Source organism: Teleopsis dalmanni, chromosome 1, assembly GCF_002237135.1.
Source record: "Teleopsis dalmanni isolate 2A chromosome 1, ASM223713v2, whole genome shotgun sequence".
Lineage (NCBI taxonomy): Eukaryota > Metazoa > Arthropoda > Insecta > Diptera > Diopsidae > Teleopsis > Teleopsis dalmanni.
Window position 1 is genome coordinate 157,021,145 of NC_051846.1, and position 10,475 is coordinate 157,031,619.

The following is a 10,475-nucleotide window of genomic DNA, read 5'->3' on the forward strand; positions in this document are numbered from 1 at the left end:
TGTATTTGCAATATGTTCTATTTACTAGAATATTTAAAAGTATTTACAAAATAAAATCAGGAAATTAAAATTTTACTAGAATATAACTTTGTGATATATTTTATTTGATTTATATTGCGAACATTTTGAAATGTTCCTGATTTCTTACTCTGCGCAGATTATTTTAATAAGTAAACTAGTTGAACTTAGTTATATAAACTATCTACAACACTGGACGAGAATTAGTTCACATATTTTCGAAATTAAGATATTAAAAGTTATGAACTGTTCACATTTGCAGAATTTTTAATGTTTAGTCATAGAAAACATGTACAATTTTTTAAAATAATATTAATTATTTAGTCTTAGATGTAAAACTGGTGCTGATAAACTATACAGGCTTTGTTATGTACAGTAAGTGTATATAATTTTTATCTCTTCTAACTCCATACCAGCTTGCAAATCAATAAATTATTTTAAAGTATGATATTGACTTTATAGAATATATTTATTCATTAGATCCTATCATTGTTATGGAGTTGTTTGTCAGCTATCTCTTATATTCGCTAATAATAAGAAATAAAATTTAGAAAAGAAAATATGTTGCTAAGTATAACCTACATAGATCTGTAACTTTAAGTGTTGTACAATGACTTTAATGATAATCAATAAATTGTGCTTATAAGGTTCTTTAAATACCAGAGTAAAAAATTAAATATCTTAAAATCAAAGTTTTAGCTCTTTTTCGTAAACAATTTGCAATGAAGTGAATATTATATTCTACTATAAAGGCACAAACATAAAACAACCTCTTAGGAATGAAAGTAGATGATTTGCAGCAAAATGCGTATTCAGTAATTAACTGGGAAAGATTTGGTCGACTGTCTTAACCATATCTATAGATTGTAACAGAAGTTACGACTATTTAGAATACGAGTAATGTATCATTCTAATCTTCAATTAATAAGTTATCATAGTTATCATATATAAATGTTCTTTAAAAAAAAAATGTGATTGGAAATTTTAACTCTAAATATCATGAGAAATTTAGTTAGGTGTCCACTCACCTAATTTCACTAGCTATTGCTCTGTTGCATGGAACTGACGATGTTTGCAGACTTGAAATATTACACATAATTAAACTAAATGCTTTAAGTGAGGACTGCCAAATGCAGCTCGCGGTTAATATTTGTGATTTTAATCTGCTTCAATTACGCAAATTCTGTTAGTGTACTGATAAAACTATTTTATTTTATTTTGTTTTTATGGTATAACAAATAAATGAATTAAAATTGATAAATTAATAAAACTAAATTAAATATTATAACCGTGTTTTTATATTGTATTTGTTTCTGCGGCCCTTCAAACTGTACAGTGATTTGTATTGGCCCGCGATCGTATCTATGTTAGTCTGGACAGCCCTGCTTTAAGTAATAATATTTAATCAATGTAAATACTAATAAAATACACCCCTAGTATATAAGACGTATATAATGAATAATTATATATATATTACTATATATAGTAAAGACGAAGCAGTTTTATTTAGATCCTTGAATATTTTATAAAATATTATTTCAAAAAAAAATTAAAATTATGTTTTTTTTACATAATTGCATTACACTGTAATATTCAATAAATATTAGTAAAATACAAATTCAGAAAGATGAATATAATTAACTTTATGTTGAAAAATATGAATTGCCAAACCTAATTTTTACATATCATCAATATTGTTATTTATCAAAATACCTCAAAATAACATTAAAACAATTTTAAATAATACAGAGTAGAGAGTTTTTGTAGTCTAATAAACCGATACTTTTTATTTCATTTGTCTTATCTTTTACTTTCTGCGCGAACTGCCCATACCAGTATATTTTTTCTTTTTGTATCTTATTTTTCAAAGATGCATTTGCTTGTGCGATTCCTTATTAAAAATGTATCTGCGCTAGTGAATTGCATTTGACAGAAAACAGCTGAAACAGCCGCACTACCCGTAGGTTTATTTCCTGCTGGAGAACGTTTAAGAATTGATAATGAATGGAATGAGTGCTGAGTACTAAGACTTGCTAGTTGGGAACTGTTGCATGTGTAAATTTTTCATGTTGAATTCTAAATTCTTTGCTTGCCTTTTCTGCTTGGCTGTATTTTGTGTTGTGTATTGTGTATCTGTTGGATTTATTGTATTTATGTGTATATTTTTTGGTTTTTGTATTTTGATTGGTTTTTTGTGCTGCATTATAAATTTTCCCCTTTCGGCGTTCGTGGTCTTCTTGTACTTCTCAACAGTCTTATATTTACTTCAGTCTCCGTGCAGCAGTCTCAAGTAGTGCGTTGTATTGTATTTCAGTAAATAGAACGGAATATTTAGCAAAATACAGAAGAAATATAATGCAGATACAAAATAATTGGAAAAAATATGTGTACATGATATAATTAAAGTAATTGGAATGTTTGCCAATGTACTAATTTATTCTGCAAGTGATTTTTGACTACCTATACGTTGAGTTTAAATATATGGGCACATAGTTAAGTGTTGAAATATATGTAATATAATATTAACAAGTTCTCAATATTATCTACAATTCGTGTCTAATTTCGGTATACATAAATATTGCTTCCGAATTTGTTCAACTTCAAATGAATTCTACCAGCAACACTATGATGTGTATAGTACTGGGCCTAACCGGCTCCGAACGTCGTAAGAGCTGTGATCCCACGACAGCACGAAAAAGCAAGAAAAAGTTGCTGGTTAAAGCACGGTAAATTGTAATTTATTTATATTTTACATGAAATTCAATTTTTTTCGTGATATAGTAAAAATCAAAATCTGCACAAGTTTTAAATTTCTTATAGTGCAAAATGTCATTAACCTTTAAAAAAAAAATTAAAATTTATATTTTTGTGTTATTTTTCGTTCTTCACTTTTTATGTCACGTTGAGAAGTTCTTCATTGCATTATCTTATACTTTTGTATGTATTTTGCCTTATCCTCTTGAGCTTCATTGTTGTGGAAAAATATTAAAGTATAAATAATAGCATATCTGCAGAATAAAATCTGTAAAAGAACAAAAGCTTAATAGAGTTGTATATATGTAAGTGACTTTATTTTAAATTTATTTAATTTAATTTGTAAAAATTTTAACAATTTCGCTTGACAAGATTTGTTTTAGTTAAACCCAAATCCAACGTATGCAATGAAGCAGGTTAGTAAAAACTCAATAACAATTTTATTAAAATAAAATTAAAAAAAAAATAAAAAATAATATATAAATAAAAAATATTTGCCAATGCACGTAGTTCTGATGCAAAAAATATATTTTCTGATCTATTCTACAACAACATTCTATTTCACAAAGGGAATTATGTCTATTGCGTTTGATTATGTCTAAAAATCTGGCTTAGATAAATCTAGACTTTTGGGTATTAAGTCCCTTGATCTCAGCTCTCTTTCCTAATTACTGGAATTAAGTTTCCCACACTGTATACTCTGTTCTATTGTTCTATTTTAAATCATAGTCAAAACTTGAGTCACGTTAGAATTCAAATTTGTGTTGCCTACTATTATAGTATTTTATAAACTAACTCGACAACTCGATTTTTGGGATATATTTGTTTTTGTTTTAGAACATATTTTAGGTAAGAACGATGTAAATAAAAATTATGTAAAATAAGAAATATTTTATATAGAATACTTTCTATAGATTAAACACACACAGAATATATGTTGCTATATGATAAGAAGTTAAATATTTTTCCAGGCAGTGACAACAATTTGGCATATCATACAAGCACATGTTATAGTAACTCAGGCAGTTAGATCAGTAATCAGATTGTCAGATTACAGTAGTAGTTAGATATATCTGTAGGTTACAAGGTAACCTCTGTTTTAAAATTTCTTATATTTTTTCTGAAAAATTTTTTTATCTCAGAAAGTTTTAACAAGTTGTTTTTGTACTGCTGCAATAGTGTTTAATAAAGTTATAAAAATTAAATTATTACACATTACATTATATTATATTATATATTTCACAACACAATATTCCTCGTCCTTAACTTTAACTATAATTTTTTCCTTATGTGATATTTTTCATAGATATTATAGATATTATAAGCTTCGGTAAGAGCTGTTATAAAAATTACCTGAAAGAGTTCCCGTTATATTGTGCATTAATATTTAACATTTTTCCTAAATACAGATTCATATATATAGTAAGAATGAAGACAATTTTCAATAATTTGTGAAAATTATTTTTTTATTCCACATCCCATTCTATCGTGTACTTTACCTTACCTATGATTAGAAGTTACGGTGTCTGGTTTTGTTCATTTATCTAATTAAATTGTAGTACATGAAGGCAAAAAACTTCCACAAGATCATGAAGTTTATTTCAAGTTACTTTATGATTTCATTGCTCTGTTTACTTTAGTTGAGTTTCCTTTCACTAAACACCAAGTTTGCTACTCGTACTTCTTTCTTTTTCATACATTGTATAAAATAAAAACCTTCACGAAGTGGTTTTTTCATTCTTGTTATAATACTTTTTTCTAGTAGTCACTTCTCGTTTTTACCTTTCATGTACCTTTTCCATGTGCTTAATTTTTGAACCATTTGTTCTTTTTCTGATTTGAATTTTTTAGACTGAACTTTTGAATTTTTTATTGATTTTACTGGAAACAGCTGCTAATTTACCCGGTCGGCTTTTTTTATTTTTAAGGCAATTAAAATCGGAACACCAACCTCCACTGTAATAGAATTAGTTGTTATTTTTCTTTCTATGGTTTACTTAGAATTTTTATGAGTTTAATTTCATTTAAATAATTTATTGTAATGTTGTATTTAAAACAAACAAAAAAAAATATAATCTACTTAATGAAATTACATTTCAATGCATAAACTCAACTCGAAACTCATAATTTCATAGTAGGTAACCGGGTTATTTTTATTTAAATATTTTCTTAGACGTTGAAATAATATATATGCAAATAAGATTCTTATCGTTAGTTTACTGAACTTAAATATCATCATTCTTGGTGTGACAGTCCGTGTAGGACCTAGGTCATTCTTCTCTGTTCCTTGATTCTTTTTTTAGTTCCTTATGTTCATCTTCTCTAGACCATTATGGACACTATCTTTCCATCGTATTCTTGACTTTCCTCTTCTTCTGTTGCTTCTGATATCATTCTCGAATATCTTATATCGTAGTCTCGTTTCTGGCATTTTTATAACATGATATTATATTTGTTTTTAGTATATATTTGTTTTCTTAAACACAAAGTTTAAGAATAATAAACTACATGATTATTTTAATATGTTTTATACATCTCTGGTTTATTGTATTATGAATTGTTTAAGTGCATAGGTACAATATATAGGTTTTAAAAAAGGTATCCATGTTAAATTTTATTCACGAACCATTTTTATTTATCTTTAGTGGCCATCTCAGACTACTGTTTGGAACCACTGTGTTAGACACACATGCTGTAAACTACTCTATATCAAAGCTCTTTTTGGCTATGGAAAATGCCCTTTTACCTATAATTAAAATCTGTAAAATTTTATTTAGGGGAAATCATTTTTGTTTATATATTTTAAAATTAATTTATATCAATTTTAAAAAAGCCTTGATTTTTATAAATGCTTGTATGATGTACAAGTTAGTTGTCTATAAAAATAGGAACCAATAAATATTATTTAATTAGTTTGATATAATAAATTCTAATGTATGTATATTATGTATGTATGTAAATGTATGTAAAAATTAATTTAATATTACTGAAATATCGTGTTTTAATATAATATTAAAATTTAATTAAAAAACAAATTTAAATATTTAATATGTTAATAAATTAAGTAGCATAAATGATCTATACAAGATGATTTATGATTAAAAGACAATAAAACCAGAAAATCCTCAAAATTCTTATATTTCGCTTAATTAAAATTTTGAAACCGGATAATTTAAAATTTGTTGTATAAAGAAGAACTGGTAAATAAATTCTAATTTTTTATTTTAAAATTTACAAAATTTTATAAATATTTATGCTCACCAGTAATAACATATGCAACATTGTAAATAGAATATATTAAGTTTTGCTTTCAATTAAAAATTTGAGAACCGACAAGTTGTTGATGAATGAATTATGTTTTTGAAGTAATTATGTGTAAATTTATTTTAGAAGTACAAAAAACTATTTAAAAAAAATATGAAGAGGAATATTTTTTTAAATTTGTATTGCCCTCAAAATGTTTACAAAAAATATGGACCGGAAATTTTTGGATGTAATGTTTTGTATAAATAAAAGTATATTAAATAATAAAGAAATGAGATAAGTTAAATTCAACTGCAAATAAAGAGTTGAAATAATTTCAAATTTTTGTTAGAAAACCATTATGAGTATTTATTAATACTGAAGGTTTTGAGGTTATGTCAATTCTGCATAAATATTAAATGTCCCCAAATATATTAAGATTTCATACTATTCGTACTCCTCTCAAATTGAAAGTATTTTACAATTAATAGTAATTAACTTAATTATTTGCTAATACATTTTCGCCAACCTTGAATATTAGATAAAATAATTTATATTTAATATTTGTAACAAACCATATACGTTCAGGAAGTTAATTACAGTTTCTTTTACTATGAACTATTGTATTCATTATTAATACTTAGTCAATATTCACATTTTATAAAGATTATACTATATAATGTTATTAAAAATATTATTATGTATATATAATTATATTACTATGTTGAGGCTAGTTGAGTCAGTGCACTCGAGTACTTTTACTCTCTATTAACTGCGAGGTTTCTTCATAACTTCTCTCTACACCTTGACTGGATCACTTCATTAGACTAAGCAATAAGTGACCTCAGATCTGCATACCTCTCCGAAGAACCTGTAACCATTCTGAGATTCGATAACGCGGTGTTGTTAAGCCTGTCATATCTGTTGAGTTATTAAAATTAAACTGAATATTACTGTCAAAAATTGTATCTATCTATTGCATCAATAAATAAATGAATCGGTATATTATTTATTTCGAAAAAAATAGCTGTAAAAACTTCTCCGTGAAAAATGGATATTTCCAAAATGGTAATCTTAATATGAAACACTTAGGTTGAAAATTGTATTGAACTTCCAGAACTTCTTCTAGAAGCACAAAATACTGACTAAATGACTATACGTAATATTTTTCTTAAAACACTAGTTTCATCGCATAGTGACAAAAAATGTAGCTTTACAATTTGTCAATGCATAAACCTATTTACGACGAAGTGTGCTTGATTCATCAGCATAAAAACCAATCATGCATGTCGAAATGAACAATGGTCCGAATTTGTCGAGATCAGAAATGACACTATCACTGACAACTGGTACCTAAGGCAATTCATATATTTAAAGTGTGCTCTGTTAAAGTAATAGTCGAAATAAGAAAATAGAGCCAACTATTTAAAATTATTTAGCAACTTTAACTTGAAAAATCTCCTAAAAGCACTGTATTTACCAGATATTCTTCCAATAAGAAGAAGGGTTCACCATTTAAAAAACAAATTGATTATATACTGATTGTATATATTGTTATTAAAGTAACAGCACTTTTTCGTCGCAGCATATTGTTTAAGATATAAGAAAATATTGAGGTCTCTGCATGACAATACTTTTATTAAAGAGATTTTTTTCTAAACAAAATATAGCTTTATTTCATAAAAAAGTTAATGAATTCGAACCTCAAGAACTTATAAAAAAATTAATTAGTACTTTAGAAATAAACTGTACTCAAAAATAATCTTCGTAAGTTAAGAGAGGAAGGAGCATTTATAAAAATGTGTTTAAAATGAATTATAACTCCACACGATGTTCATACAATATATATGTATAATATATATTATATGTATAAATATTTTTTTCTACTATTGTTTATTCTAATATTAACGTTTGATTAATTAATATAATAAATATTAACTAAGATTATATACTACCATAGAACTATTATTGTTAATCTACCAACAAAAATTACTTTTAAACATCTTCAGGCAATAAATCAATGCAACACTAAATCTAGAAATTAATTATTTATTTTTATCATAATAATATTTTTCGGCATCAAATTAATTAAAATAATATGGAATATATAAAAAATTTGCGTACTCATTAAAACTCCACTAGAAACAAATGATAAACAATATATTTTTATATTCACTTAAAAATATGATTGGTTTCTAAACATAAACTAAAATATCCCAAAAGTTAATTTAATGCAAGAGTAAACATTGCTGATAACAATACAAAAATAAGAAAAGAAAAACTGTAAAAGAAATACAAAAATTAAATAAATAAATACTAAAAACTTTAAAACATTCAATATATAAAGTATATATTTATATATATAAATTATAATAAGAATTACTATGATAAAAACTCGTTCGGGTTGTAACATAGTTAGTGAAACTTCCACAATAGTCGTCGCAGATGTTGTAATAGGAAAGATTGAAATTGTCCAGCTTTAGCTTTTATGTGTTCATATCTAAAAAATTGCGCCCTCATTATATATATTGTATGCCATTCACTATCATGGTGTATGCACTTTTGTAGCTTGCAAATAATTTCATATATCTACTGAGTATCTGCTCGGTACGCTATTATTTTATATAACAGTCTTGCTTGTTTTTAGGTTAAAGCCTAACTGCCAAATTTTTGTGGTTTCAGTTCAGGTTCTCCCATAGTTGATCGTGGCGGTTGTTTTTGTACTGAGTTTGACTTTCGGCATACAAACTTTTCTATTTTGCGGTATACATTAAACCACGTTAACAAAATAAGTTTCAAGTTTGTTTTTTTTTTTCATTTGTTGTTGGCTTTCATTAAATTAACAATTCTTTTTTTTTTAAATAAAAAAGAATTGATTTGATTTGAGGAGATTGATTCGATCAAAAAGCTTTGGTATTAACAACTTCCCTATGGTGAAATGTTGTGAAAGATAACTACTGCAGTATATGTGAACCGATGACTAAAGTCATAAAACACTGAATTGAAGAAGTAAAAGGTAGAAAGTTATAAATGGAATTAAAAATCGTGATCTTGTGTGTGTCTAACAATCTATTCTAATCAAAACAAAAAAATATATATATATGTATACATAGATGTGTAACTTGAATTTAATCAATTTTTTATAATTAAGCTTCGCTTCAACAAACACATTTGAATGCAGTTAATAATGGCTTTTTTCAAACGAAAATTAGGTTAAAAATATATTGTTTACAATACACAATAAACATAAGCTTCTTTATGTACATAGTAATTATAAAATGGTCCATTAACTCTTTTGAAAATAATTTAACAATTCTTTTTAAATACTTTTACATTTAAAATTTAATTATAAAAGTTATTATAAAATATTAATTCATTTGTAAAAGTAACTATAAATCTTGTTATTCTGATTTTTGTTTAGAAAATCTTTTTGCATTCACAATTTCTTACCTACTATATTGTTTTTCAATATTATAGTAAATATTTTTTCGTAGATATTGTATTATAATATTCACTATTTAAACTACCAAAATGTACTGAACCATAAAAAGTCGGATGATTATCAATATAGTGTTACAACCACAACGTAAGCATATTGAACTATTTATACTTAGTGTAATTAGGTATATATATAGCAAATATATGCTAGAACGTTTCTATAAAAAATATCGGCGAAAAATATTTTTTTATAAAGAGGTTTTCGAAAAGTAATGAACTAGAACAACAAAAATTATTTTTTATATTATTTTAATTAATTGAATTTTTCGCTGACCATACAGCTGTTCCGAGTATTGTCAAATACTCTAAGATCATTAGTGATCTTGGAAATAATTTTTGTATTTAATTATTCGTAAATAATTTTTTCAGACTGCAAGTATCAGGAATCGAACTCTGCCAAATTTGAAGCTCAGAGTCACCGCTCCTTTACCAACTGACGCAAAGCCGTACTTGATTTTTTTGTTCGCAATTTTTTTCTGGAGTTTTGTTACTTTGCTGTAAAAGTTTTATTAACAAATTCACTTGCTGTGTTTAATTAAAAGGAAATCATAAACCAGCTGTAGAATAATTGAATTAATTAATTATTTTTCATTTTTAATTGTTAAATTTCAATACTAATCTGTTGGTAGAGGCATTATTTTTTTATTAAAAATAGAAAATAAAAAAAATTAAAAAATATTTCCCAATATGTAGCACTTTAAGGTAAATATCTTTATGATACATACCATATATACTTTTCATAATTATAATACAATTAAATATAGATTTTTTCGGATCTTAATTACCTAATAATTGATTCACGTACTCTTTGTAATATTGATGTACTAGTCAAGATACTAAAAACTCGGTAATCCTTTGAATATATATCCATTTATGGTTTTGTTTAAGGTCTATAGGCATTGTGTGCCATATATATATGTTATGTATTTCTGTCTGGCTATATGTTGTTAGTAAATAATTTA